This window comes from Netta rufina, assembly GCF_964035555.1.
Source record: "Netta rufina genome assembly, chromosome: 4".
In the NCBI taxonomy this organism is placed as follows: Eukaryota; Metazoa; Chordata; class Aves; order Anseriformes; family Anatidae; genus Netta; species Netta rufina.
Genome location: NC_140127.1, coordinates 26150970 through 26164887, shown reverse-complemented (window position 1 = coordinate 26164887; position 13918 = coordinate 26150970).

The window sequence follows — 13918 nt, the reverse complement described above, 5'->3', positions numbered from 1 at the left end:
AGAAATGGTGTCCGTGCAGTCCAAGGAGGGGGTCCAGAGCTTGCTTCCCTCTCTCCTCCCTCGGCTCCTGCTGCAGCTCAGCAAGGCACTGGGGGAAGAGATGCTGTTTGTGCCCCTCAGCCCCTGGAGAGGGCACGCTGAGGATCAGCAGCAAGAGGGCAACGTGTGCAGGTCAGGAGTAGGAGGGGCAGGGCAAGGGGGGCTTGAATGGCTTAGCCAAGCATGTTTGTTTGTTTCCTGTCCTGCTTCCTAGGCGTGAGGCCACTTGAGGCTGCAGATTTGCTTTTCTCCTCCCATCCCTGTTTGTTTGGGGGCTTCTTTTCTCTGTTTTTCTCTCGGGCAGGCTGTCATTATTGCACGATGGCTTGTGCAAAGTTTGTTTTCCTTGCGGTAGAGATGTCTGTGTGCTGAGGGTCTTCCTGGGCGGTGACTGCCAGGGAGCACAAGCACAGCTGCCACATCCTCGCAGGGTTTGTGGTCCAGCTCTGGCCATGGGCAGCTATGCTTTCCTGCCGTGGAGGCTCTGCCGGTGTAATTCCCGGCCTGTCAGCGTGCACCAAGCATTACGCTCAGGCGGTGCTGCCTCCCTGGGGAGGATCGAGTGCTCAGATCAGTCCCCCCACAACACAAGAGGGCACCTTGCCGCAGGGCGCTCTCTCCTCCCTGCCATCGACTGATCCTGGGGGCCCTGGCTTTTGTCCTTCTGTAAGCGGCTTGGGGCATTGCCAGGGCTAAAAAAGACAGTTGCTTTTTTGGCCAGCTTTACAGACAGACTTGGTGGCTACAGAGCGTTGCCTCTGCGGTTCTTTGCCTCTCCCTCGATGGAGCTTGGGATGAGTGAAGAAGCGGCTTGTAAAGCTGCTGAGCGTTCTTGCTCTGCTAAGTCTTCCCCTGCGGAACACTGCTCTGATCTGAGACGTGTCTGGCTCTTGCTCTTTCCCCAGGCCTTTCTGCGAAACTCTAATGTCAGTGCTGAGCAAATGCGCTGAGGACTGGCTGACGCCGTTCTGGAGGCAGAAAATGTCGGCGATGCTGGAGAGCCCCTGCACTCATGCCGAGGGCATGTGCCTCCTGACGAGGTGAGAGCCCCAGGGCAGCATGTCGCCTTCCTCTCGGTGGCTGCGCCCAGAGGAACAGCTGCCGGGGCCCTTTCCTGCGTGCTCGGGGAGCTCTGTGCAGGGCAGAGCAGCGCCTGTGCTGGAGGAGGGGAAGTCCGCGGTGGCAGCCTGCAGCCTTCCCACTTGACCGGGCGTTGCCCCTTGTGCTCTTTGTGCAGTGTCCTGGTCCGTGCCCAGCTCATCTCCCGGGAGCTGATTGAGAGCTTCTCCCAGTGGCTGCGCTACCCATCAGCAAACCTGCAGCTGACGGCCATGGCTTTCTTTGCTGAGGTGAGGCAGTAGGAGGGCAGGGGGGCTCCCCACGGCTTTTCTGAAAGAGATTGCTGCTTGGGCTGCCTCTTTCTGTGGGGAGAGGTGAGAAGAAAGCGTCACCATCGAGACTCCTTTGTCCGAAGCCTGTTGGTGTGCTGTGCCTGGGCTGAGGTTGTGTCCTGACTCTCGTGGCTGTGCTGCTCTCTTGCAGCTGATGAAGGAGCCGCCTATTGAGAAGAGGAACGTCCCGAAGACTCTGCGTGTCTTGGCTGAGAAAGCACACCACCGAAGCAGCACCATAAGGCAGCTGGCAGCGAGAGCTCTGGGCAATGCAGCCGGCAGCATGCCCGTGGAGGTGAGATGGATTTCCCTGTGCTCTGACTGCAGCCCCTCCCTAGCAAGACCCTGGGGGAGAGCTGCTTCAAGGGCCTGGACAGAGCGGCAAAGGCAAAAACAGGGCTGCCAAGGGAAAATTGGGTGCCAAATGTCAGAGTAACAGTGCTTTGGAACAGACCTGTCAGCCACGTAAATAAAGAGCAGTCCTTGGAGGCAGGGAGAGCCCTAAGTCTGTGCACGTCTTTGGCTTTGCAGATGCAGAAGCACGGGAGACAAGTTGTCCAGGTGCTGCAACAGAGCCTGGCGGACACTGCCTGTCCCGAGGTGGTTGCAGAAAGCATGCTGGCGCTAGCTGAGCTCGTGAGGGTGCTGCAGGCGGTGAACTTGGGATCGGCCTTTGAAGACATCGCCCAGTCCACCAAGATGTTCTTCGAGTCTGTGAGTGAACCCAGCTCTTCCTGCCGCAGAGGCCTGCACACGCTGCCTGCATGGCCTCTGCTGGCTGAATGTCTGCTTCGGCCTCATTACCCAGCTGACAAAGGGCTTTCTGGTTGCAGGAAGTAGAGTACCTTCGCTACTCGGCCTTGCGCCTCTATTCAGTCCTGGCCTCCTCAGCCTCGAGCAAGCGGTCGTTCTTTGCCAGAGAAGTGGCGGAAACATGGGTCAGCCTTTTCCTGCACCTCCGGGATCCCGACTCTGCAGTTGCCAGCGTAAGTGCCCTTGCAGCTTGCTCCCAAAGCCACAGAAAGCTGCAAGGCGTTCTGCCACTCCTGCCTGCTCAGCAGCTGCCGGGCGTCTCTGCAGATCCCCCCTAAAAGTGTTCCAGAGAGCCTTCCGCTGTGCTGCCCAGGGCAGTCTTACCAGCATTGCTGGCAGGACCATCTCAGGCCTCTGGGCCCTTTTTCTGGCCACGCACCTTCGTGCCTGCCTTTGCATCCCGCAGCTGCTGCTCCTCTGGGAGCAGGCAGTGGGGAGCAAGCCCATGGATTCGGCTGCCAGGCATCAGGACTGGGTCGGGTGCCGGCCTAAGGGATGGAGCAGGTCCCCTCTGCTGCCGCCAGTGCATTCCCCTGCCAGCGAGTGCCCCTCGGGCAGCCCCCCGCCAGGTGGAGCTCAGCAGCACATGGCTGGCTGAGCTCCCTAGGCAGGTCCCAGACACGCTGGTGGAGGAGGAATGACGGCACAACTCTCTTCTTCAGATGTGCAAGATCACCTTCCAACTCTGTGCTCCATTTATGGGGCTGAGTCGGCCACAGGAGATCACCTCTCTCTGCAAGAGGCTGGGTGCAGAAGAGCTGCAGGATGCGGTCTGCAGTTACCTGGTAAGTAAGCTGTGCTCCAGCGAGACGTCAGGGCCCTGCGGCCCTGCCCTGGCTCCCTCAGGGGAGTGCGTGGTGATGCACGTGGGGCTGGCCGGGACTGGGACATGGCCATCCCTCCTGGCCACCCACTGCCTCTCCCCTTCCCCCTGCGGCCCACCCAGCCAGCTGGCTGAGGGGCAACAGAAGGCATCTTTTTGGACCCCCATGAACTTGTGCCTTCCTGTCTTGCCCTAGGCCAGATACGCCCCCAGCATGTTGGAGAGGCTCCATACCGTGGCCAGGAGAGGCTGCCTAGAGAACGGTCAGAGGCTGCACACATCGACCTTCGAAATCCTTGGTGAGAGCCCACACTGGAACTTCCCACTCCCTTTCCTGACCAGAGAGCTGTAGGGGCCTCTGCTTTCTCTGTCCTCTTTCCTCCGGGCCCTGCCTTTGCAGAACAGGGCAGACACCGTGCTGTGTCCCATGGGCTGAAGATGGGGTACACAGGGATGCAGGGCTTTTCCTTGCAACCTGCCTCTGAGTTCCTTCAAAAGCTTTAGCACCCATCAAGTCGTGATCTGTAGAGCCTGGCACAGTGGTTCCCCAAGCATGTGTCCCAGCTGTAGGGCAGGGCTGGAAGCCAGGGCTGTGGAGCGGTGCTCTGATGTTTGCCTCTTTGCTTTGTCCTTTAGCTGACATCCTGGCAAGGAGAAGAAGGGAATGAGGCTCCGTCACATAGCAGGTTGGTTCACATTGGGCTGAGCTCCGGATCCGTGGGTCTGGGCAGAGGTCAGAGCCCAGAAGCAGCGCGGCAAATGCCCAGCACCAGCGGCCGGCCAGCCAGGGGGGAGCAGCTCCAGGGTGGCAGGGGGCACAGCTCACAGCCTGAGCTGGCTGCTCACAGCTCTGTCTGTCTTGTTGCAGCTTTCCAGGGCCTGAGCAGCACTGAGGACACCCGAGTGTGGAGATGGCAGACAAGGCCCTCTGTGACTGTGGCACCCTGTGGGCAATAAAACTCTGTATATAGTCTCACCGCTCGCTGTGTCCTTGGGGAAATCCAACTCAACGTGGCCTCACCTCTGCGGACAAAGGGTCTTTTTCGTAGGGCCAGGGGGTCACGTTGGGGCCTGTGGGGAAAAGCCTGGCAGGATGCACAAAAGGGTTCTGAAGGAGTTGGTGGACCTAACCGTGAGGCCTCCCAGGATTAGCCATCAAATGTCACCGCGATCAGAAGAGGCTGCTGACAAACTGGAGAAAGCAAATGTCGTTCCTGTCGTCAAGGTGGGCACTGCAGGCTGTGCCCCAGTCCTCAGGGATGGGAAGGGATCAGAACCGTTTCCATCCCTGTGCAGGACGAGGCTGGGAGGGGAGCAGCCAGCACGGGTGATGCCGGGGGGACGGAGCGCCTCAGCTGCCTGACGGCAGCCGCAGCCAGGCTGGGCGAGGGGAGAGCGGGGCAGGGCCCAGCACACCGCTGCTGCTCGGTCCCTCTGGGCTGAGACCTGGCCCCGTCCCCCTGCCCCGTCCTCCCACCTCACGCTGGGGGCAGGGGTCGAGGGCTGGGTTGCAGGGGGCTGCAGGAGCGGCCCTGAGGGAGCCAAGGCTGGGTCTGTTCTGGCCTGTTCCGGATGGTTCCCCAACAGACTGGGGCCCCTGGAGACACTTCTCAGCCACTCAGAGCTGACGGCACCACTGTGGCAGGGCGGGTGGAGCCCACGGCCGCAGCACCATTACAGCATGCCGCAATGGCACACCAGCCCTCCTTGTGTCCCAGGGCGATGTAGGGAGTTATGGCAACATCAGCAACTCAGTCATGGGGCTTGACATCTGTTTGGGCACCTGGGGTGCTTTTCTATGTGCTACCGAAGCAATAATCGCATTACCGAAGCACTAACCAAGAAGTGGGAGAGGTGTATACTGTACCTTAGGGAGTGAGCCAAGCTTGAGGTGGTTTATCTGGGCAGCCAGAGGAAGTCAAGTGCACGTGACGCACGTGGAGAAGTCTGCACCAAGCACGCCATCGTCGTATGCCAACTCATTGCCAGTAGTGACCTGGGAAGACAGGAGGAGCACACGGATGAAACGGCTGAACAGCCCCTGCAGTGCAAAGAGAGTCTCTATTCCTCCCTGCAGGCCTGCACCTCAGCTGTGGAGAAACAGGGTCAATTTAGATTAGGCACTGGGAAGAAACTCTTTACGCAGACAGTGGTGAGGCACAGGAACAGGCTGCACAGAAACAGGCTGTGCATACCCTGTCCCTGGAGGTGTTCAAGGCCAGGCTGGACAGGGCTTTGGGCAACCTGGTCTGGTGGGAGGTGTCCCAGCCCATGGCAGGGTGTTGGCACAGGATGGGCTTCCAATCCCAACCATGCTCTGATTTGTGAAAACCCTCTTGCCATTTTATTCCTAAACACTGGATCTTCTGTGCAGGTCCCTTGATCTTACTTTGTTTTATGGCCAAAACAGCTTTCAAAAAAATTTGGATTATTTTCTTCCCTTTCTCAAAACTTTCTGTTGTGTAACAGAATCATACTGAGCAGTACAAAGCTTAACAAGGCCTCTGCCAGAGCTTTCCTACAGGATACCAGCTCAGAGGTTCTACTACAGTTACTGCAATCCTTGGCTTTCCTAAGCTGTAAGCTTGACAGAAACATACGACTCCTATACAGCTAGAAGGGCATTAAGAGAAGTATCTCTACGGGCTACAGGTCAAGCCTGGAATCTGCTCCAGCAGGGGTCTTCCACAGGCCACAGCCTCTGTCGGTGCAGGGCCACCTGCTCCTCCGTGGTACTCCACGGGCTGCAGGGGGACATCCTGCTTCACTGTGGTCCTCACCACAGGCCGCAGGGGACTTCTGCTCCAGCGCCTGGAGCACCTCTCCCCCTCCTCCTTCGCTGACCTTGGCACCTGCAAGGCTGTTCCTCTGTCCTCTCCCGCTCTCTCCCAGCTGCTTTGTGGCAGCTTTTACTTTTTATTTTATTTTATTTTTTCCCCTTTCTTAGATATGCTCTGACAGAGGCACAAACAACATCACTTACTGGCTTGGCTCTGATCAGCAGTGGGGCCCTTACCTAACATGGGGGTGCTTCTAGATTCTTCTCATAGAAGTCACCCTTATCGCCCCCTGCTGCCAAAACCTTGCCACATAAACCCACTACAGCTTCAAGACCTTGCAGACAAGCGGGAGGGAGTGCAGCCCCCATGCTGTAACTCGTCAGGTGCGTGGCTGCTGTTCATTCGCAGCAGCACACCCTGGCAAGAACACTTCCTGGTGGCCTGGTCCAAATGGAAACGCTTTCTGCCATTATAGATCCCATGCCTGTTGCTTTCCTAAGTTTAATCGGATTTACAAATAACTGTTAGTTTGCTTTCTTCCAGTACCACGCTTTGTACTGTTTATGTGTATGATTATAGCGTTTAATGCTGCTTTTATATGGCTTATACTGCACTCTGCACTGGTTGCGGCAGAGCTCTACAGTCTGTGCATGGCCTCAGGCCGGTTGCAGCCGGTTCCAGCAGGCTGGCCAAGTCCACCGGGCCAAGCGGGGCACGCGGAGGCAGCTCACAGCCACTCAGGGCTGGCAGCGCTGTGGTGGGGCGGGTGGAGCCCATGGCCGCAGCGCCATGAGGGCAGGCTGTAACCACACGCCAGCTGTACCCAAGATGGGGTTTTGGGTTCCCCGGGGCCCAGTGGTGTGGAGTCGGCATTTGTTCCCAATGTTCGTGTTTGATAAGAAACTTACTGAGGCTGATGCTTACAAACTTAGCGGGTTGGCTCCTTGGGGGGATTGCTGGGCCCTTTTTACGTGTCTAGTGCTAGAAGTGAAAGACAGGAGAAGCCAGAAGAAATATAAAACGATACTTACTGACATTTCAATACATTAACATGATAGTATGCTAAACGTGTCTGCTGATAGCTGGCTCCTATATTTGTCTGCCGTGAGTGCCGGCTGTGGCCCAGTTGCTTGTGGGGCCAGTAGGAGGAGGACCCAGAGAGAGCGTTGTGTCTATCTGGGGACATCCTGCTGCGATGGAGGGGCTGAGAGCCCTTAGCGGTGAGGGGCAGCGCGAGGGAGGTTGGGGGCTGAAGCAGGACCCTTCCCAGCAGGCTGCTCGGGGCTGCGTTTCCTGCGGAGATTTCTCTCCAAAGTGGCCAAGAGACTCGTCCCTACCAGCTCCAGCCCCCTGCAGCCAGCAGCACCGATGACACCTGCTCCGTTCTTTCCTTCCTTCCAGGTGTGGGCTGCTGGCCCAGACGTAGACATCACCAGGGCAGAGGCAGGGTGCCAGGGCCTGTCCCTGAAGCGGCCCCGACCTCTGCCACTGTTGCGACTTCTCTGCTAGAGCGCCTGCAAGACGAGGAGGTGAGCTGGGGGCTCCCCACCATGATGCAGCGGGGTTCCCTGGGGGAGCAGGGGGAGCCTGTGCCTGGCGGCACCTCTGCCCTCTTTGTTTTCTCGTCCAGAAGCCCCGGCACAGGGCAGTGCCCAGTCTGGAGCTTCTCAAGGAGCAGTCATTTTCCCGGGCCCCATCCCAAGGTCCCATGGGTGCCCAAGCCCAGAGGCCAGGGGCTTTGTGTCCCTATTGCAGCTTTCCAGCCCCAGTGGCGTATCTGCAGGCTCTGCAGGGCATGGTTTTACAGCTTACATCTGCTTGCACTATCCATCCAGCGAGGGGGCCTGGGGTGCCCCAGGAGCTGGAGAGGGCACAGCCAGGACAGCTGGCCCAGGCAGCCCACAGTGATGTCCCACAATGCCTGGCATCTTGATCAGCAACAAAAATGGGGGAGTTGGCCAGCATGATCGGCATGTGGTTGGGATGGACATCAGTCAGTGGGTGGTAAGTAATGGTGTTATGCGTCACTTGATTTCTTCAAGAAAGAAGATTCTTCATTCTTCTTCTTCTCGTCATCATCATCATCAATTTTCCTTTTCTTTTCTGTCCTATTAAACTGTCTTTATCCCAGCCCACAAGTTTTACCTTTTTCCATTTCTTTCCCCCAGCCCAGTGAGGGGGCAATGAACAAATGGGTGTGTGGTGATGAGCTGCCTGCTGGGTTAAACCACAACAATTCTACTAGCAGTTAATGGATAGGAAAAAGTGGCACTGAAATACTGAAGTAAAGACAAAGTTGAGAATAAGAACATAAAGAAATTAAAATAAATTGGTCAAATAATTGTAACTTGCATATCTCCTTCTCTGGAGATATTTAAGGCCTGTCCGGATGCCTACCTGGGCAACCTGCTCTAGGAAACCTTCTTTGGCAGGGGGTTTGGACCTGAGGATCTCTTGAGGTCCCTTCCAACCCCTCCAATTCTGTGATTCTGTGAAATAGAAAAAAAAATCTAATTTACTATAAATAACTTACATTATTTGCAAAATACATCCGATTTCAGAAGGGGGCAAAGTGTAGGAACCAAGTGGATGCCCATGTCTAAATGAGCTGCATCTTTATGCACTGTCCAGAAAAAAGACTGCCTAAGTGAATTGTAGAAAGGAAATATTTATATTAAAGGCTATAGAAACTACTGCAGAGTGAAGATTTTGCTCCAGTCAAATCAGTGTGGATTTCACTGCTGGAGTAAAAATGAGCTAGATAAAAAGAAAGACAATGTTGTAGTCTGTGCTAATCATAGAAATATAAAGGATATGAATAACTAATACAGGTGAAAATGAGAAATGGAATACAGAAGAGAAGCCTTAATGAAGAAATGAAAAATATATCTCAAAATAAAAAAGTGACGCTCTGTAACCAAAGAAAAAGTACTGATGTGGCTATACGGATCATCTACTTTATTTATGGCAGCTTAGACCTTCTAACTGATTTTGTTTTGCACTTGAGGGTCAGGTGCAGAAGGGCATAAGCCAAACTTCCCCTCCATATTCTGAACAACAAAATACAGTGCACACAAGCTGTACCCTGAACGACATTTCCTACCATTGAATCTAATAGAGCAAACAGTTCAGACACATTCTTGAAGGAACAATGTTATAACAGGAGTGGAACAGTGGGACAGCAATAGAAAAGGTTAAAAAACATCAATGAAAGGAATTAAATGATGCGTTTACCTGTGATAGTGAGAGATTAGATTCAATAGAAATTTTTACTCCTTTGTTCTCATCTCAGAAGACTGCTGAGAAGGCAGGCAAGCAGGTTACAGACCCCAGAAATTGCATTTCTGGAATCACTGGGCCATTCAGGAATGATTCAATTTACAATGTGGAAGTCAGCTTTACTGTGTGAGGGTATGTGCTCAACCTGTCCTTTTTACACTGAGAAGGGACAGCATAAGATTCATGACAAGGAAGAAGCACCTACTTTCAAACATCCCACTGTAATTATACTCATAGATGCTGCCAGTAAAATCACAGAAATCAACCAACAGAATTACACTTTCATGTGGAATGGAAAAAGAGGCTAGCTGCCCACAACTTGACTTTTATTAATGCATGCAGCATCATATCCAACATCCTACTTCTGCACTCATTAAAATTCAGTATTGCTGTGCTGCTGTTTTTTTCACTGTCTACATCCAACAAGTTAACATTTCTTCTCCTACTTCTATGCTATTCTTTATTTGCTTATTAAAGTATAGTGCCTGCAGAATTTTCATTCCACTCTTAATTCTTGAAGATTGGTTTTTCAGGTATTTGTTTTATGAAGCAATTTCTGTTACAAAAATGTGTAACAACTTCTAGCCTTTGGTCTTCTAAATTTGACACCATGTTATGTTGTACTTTAATGATGTTAGAGAACCCTTGTATTAATCCATACTATTATTGTAAGTATTGCACTCTTCTTGATGCTTTTTGTAAACAATATAATCTTTAATTTTTCCATGTACTCAAGCTACAATTGCTTTTTGGTATGTTCTTAAGATTTCAGTACTTTACTTTTAGTACTTTTTTGTGGAATTCATTTTTAGGAATCTATCTAGTAATAAGCATGCCAAACAAGTCTGGAGGCAAGTAACCATTGCAGCAGAACTCCAGATTCCTCTGTCACTATGTTCACCTCAGGTTACAACTACATAACACTTTCTGTGTTTCTTTAAAGTGCAATTTGCAAAATGTCCTCCTCATTATTTTTGATCATTTTGCAGCATATTAGCTCTGTTCTACAGCAGTTTATTGAATAAATGGTAAAGATAAATTTTATTTTCACGATAACTTGTATTTTCCACACTAACTTCTGCACATGGTTTATATTCTCGTTTCAGTTGTATGAATGCTGTATGTCAGTTGAACTCTGTGTTAAGTTTCTATTTGTTTTCCCTTTCAAGTTTATTAATGATACACCTGTCCATTGAACTCTCCTTATGATGAAGTACTTCTCATTTCATGTAGGCATTTCTGCCACTCAAATGACAATCAAATTTCCTGCAGTAGTACACAGGTTCTTCTAAATTCTGATTTTTGTCAGCTACAGGATTGTGGGATTGTCTTATTCTTTTCCCAAACTACAGTTAATTTCAAACTAAAAAAAAAAAAAAAGCCTTTTCCTGATAGTTCAATTTCCAGCTGTGTTACAGAATCTTCTGTGAGAAAATGATAACAAGAGAGTAACTAAAATATAGGTCAGTATAATGTGACCATGAGAACTGAAGAGAAACAAAAGTGTAAGAAAGATGGTACATTGTGAAAGTTCATCATAGTCCTAAAGATCTCTCTGTAAAAAGGACATAGCAGGTAATTGTACAAAAACAGTGATGGAGCTGATTCAAAAGAAAATTCTGTTGTGGCAAGCAAAATCATGAATGACAGAGATACATCTGGTGTCAGAGAATTAAAAAAAAATATAATAATCTAGTATGCATTGTAAAGAACAACAGAGGAAATACGAATTCCATTTAATGCTTTCAGAGTGTAGTAATGCTGCACTATGGTTTCATTTTCTATCAGCAACAAAGTCTGAATTCTGAAAGGAACAAACACATTAGACAGAGCCACAGCAGGCTACTTTCTGAATAAACTGGGGAATTTACCATGAATCTACAGCATAAGAAACGATAGCAAACATCCTCTACATATTTATGACATAGTATCTCTAGGACTATCCTAAGATGAGACATAAGTATACCTGCAAATTCATCCCAGGAACCTGTTTATGAAGTGGGAACAGCTCCTCTGTACAGTCTAAACTTCAAAAGTAGCAGAGGAAGAACTAAACCTTGTATTTGAAAGATGCTTTTCCAGACTTCTAATAGCACTTAATAAAGGACTTAAAAACATTAATGAGCATTACATTCTGCTTCCTTTCCCTTATAAAAGGACATGAATATGTAATACAGAAGTTGGATGATACTTAACACTAGCAACAATAATTATTGCACCAAACTATTTAGCATCTTAGAGTTTCAGAACAATTTACAAACATTAATTTAGTCATGCAACATGCTTCTGATTTAAGTGATATTAATGTTTGCTTCTATGAATGGTACAAAATACTCATGGAAGGCAGATGATGTTTCCAAAACTTAATGGTTGGCCAACATGATTAGAAAGAGGTATCATCCTTCTCCAACTAAATCGGCACCATTAAACTTCCCTTTTTGCTAACACAATATTCATCTTGATATAAATAAATGAATATTTGAATATGAATAAAACCATTCAGTAAGTCAAGATCTAGCAAAAGCTTTAGATCTAAAATACAGAGTGAGCAACATAATTATGGGGATTCAGGAGAAACTTCTTTAGACTGCAATGTGTACAAGACTGTGTGGTGAAACAAATTCAAGCAAACCTGAATGTAAACTAGTTATGAGTTAATGAGATTCTAATGTATTAAAAGAAAAATGAGAAGGAGCTCAGTGTCCAATCTGGTTAAACATGCATCTCACGAGGCTGGTGTCTCATGACAGCCTCTCGCTCTTCCACTGCCTCCCACCTGACATCTCTTCTGTCTTTTGGACTGCTGCTTTGAGAAAAGTTAGAACCATAATCAAGCCCATCTGGGCAGCTCCAGCAGCACAAAGCTCTCTAAATCAAATGCATTCCTCCCTGGGAAGACACTGTGTGCTTTGCCCATGACACTGTGAGATGGCTGGTAGCAATGTCCCCCATCCTGAGTAGAACACAAGTTTATGCAGCTGTAGGACTAGGAGGCTGCTCTGATCAGCATGATTATATTAACTGTGAAGCCAATTAAGAGGAACTGCTGATGATGGGCATTCTTACACCAAATGAAATCTTGCATCTCACCTTGCTATGGGATTTAGTTTCTTTAATGTGGGCATCAAATCTCTGAACCCATCTAAAAATCAAGTGGAATTAACAGGTAGTGCTAACAGGTAGTCTGAAACCCTCTGGTAATGTACTTCACTTCAGTCATTACCAGCCATCCTGAAATCCTTCTTTTCCTTGAGCAGTACCTTGGGTATAGAGAATCATAAGGTGATGTCCCATCTAGGAGAAAAAACGATGAAAACTTTTCAGACAGAAACAGTTTCTTGTGACTTCAGCTGTCCAAAATCTGCACAAGGCTCTTAAAATCTTTTGAAAAGTCAGAAACCTACCTCCTGAAACCCACCTCCTGAAACATCTAACCATTGCCAAAAACTGGAACTGAAAGATCACTTAATGAACTCTGGGGTCAAGCTAGTGTTAAAAGGTACCAATCAGCTGGAACTAGGAACTTGTTGCCGTTTCTAAGCATAACCATAAACCTGATCCACTGTGCTATACTGCAGAATACAGTCTCTCAGCAAAACCAGCAAAAGCAGATCATGCTGGTTACTTAAAAAAAAAATAATCATACAAAATAGTACTTCTACCTGGGCACACTACTCTGGAGTAAGTACTGCTTAGCTTAGGAACAGAACTTCTGAAACAGATGATCTGAGGCTGTACTCACACAAGTGAACTATATCTGAGTTATTTCTGTATTATTTCAGTTAAAGCAGTCATGCAGAAGTGTACTTATTTGCAATAGTGTCCAGAAATTACCGCTGAAAGATAGTGATTTAAAAAGCAGAGTTTTCAGATGTGCTTTTAAACACAAAGTACAAATAAACACAAATAAACAAAATAATGTCCTCTGTATGTGACAGACCTCTGAATCAGACACTTGGAGAGAGAGAAAGAATGAAGGTCAGGAAAAATAATAAGAGAAATTATAACTGTGCAAAAAACATACAAGAAAATTGTTATGATAGCTCTGTGCACTGTAGGTCTGCTAGCTGATTAGAGTCAAGCTTATTGAGGAATAGAATAAATGATTTCTAATTCAACAGTACAGCCATGGAAATATGTCACAAAGCAGAGAGGCATAAAGCCAAACTTGTTGCTGGGTCATACCATAAGTGCCTTTACCTCTCTTTGCACCAGCTGCGGCCTGGAGTACTTTCTGCACAAAATAAAGGTCCATGAAAACTAACAGAAAGTGAGCACTTCAAAAGCTGTCTTCAGTCTTAAGGGGTATATTCAGAAAACTCCTTCTAGGGGTGCTGGAATTGATCACCACCTTCAAAAAGAAACCCAGCAAAGCACCAGCTGTTCCCTCAACCTATTAACCCTTTTGCCTTGCTTCAAATATTGCCATACTTATTTTAGACATATAGCCAAGTGTAGACAGATGCATAAACAGCTCTGATTTAAATTATTTTAGTATCTCATGCATGTGTACAATCTGCAATTTAAATCAATAAACATTTATTAAGCAGGCTGTCTATTGACTCGCAGCTGCTCTTGCTGCAGTTCATTACCCTGACTCATATTCCAGAGTGCCCAGTGGAAAGATAAGGTACTGCAAAGTAAATGATAAATATCTAATGCCTTTGGCTCTTCAAGGAAAAAAATATTATGGTGCTTGAAACTTAAGTTTAACAACATTACTACACAGTGGGACTAAACTCCATGACATGTCCGGTCCTGACTGACATCAGTTCAAAAAGATTCTAGACCAA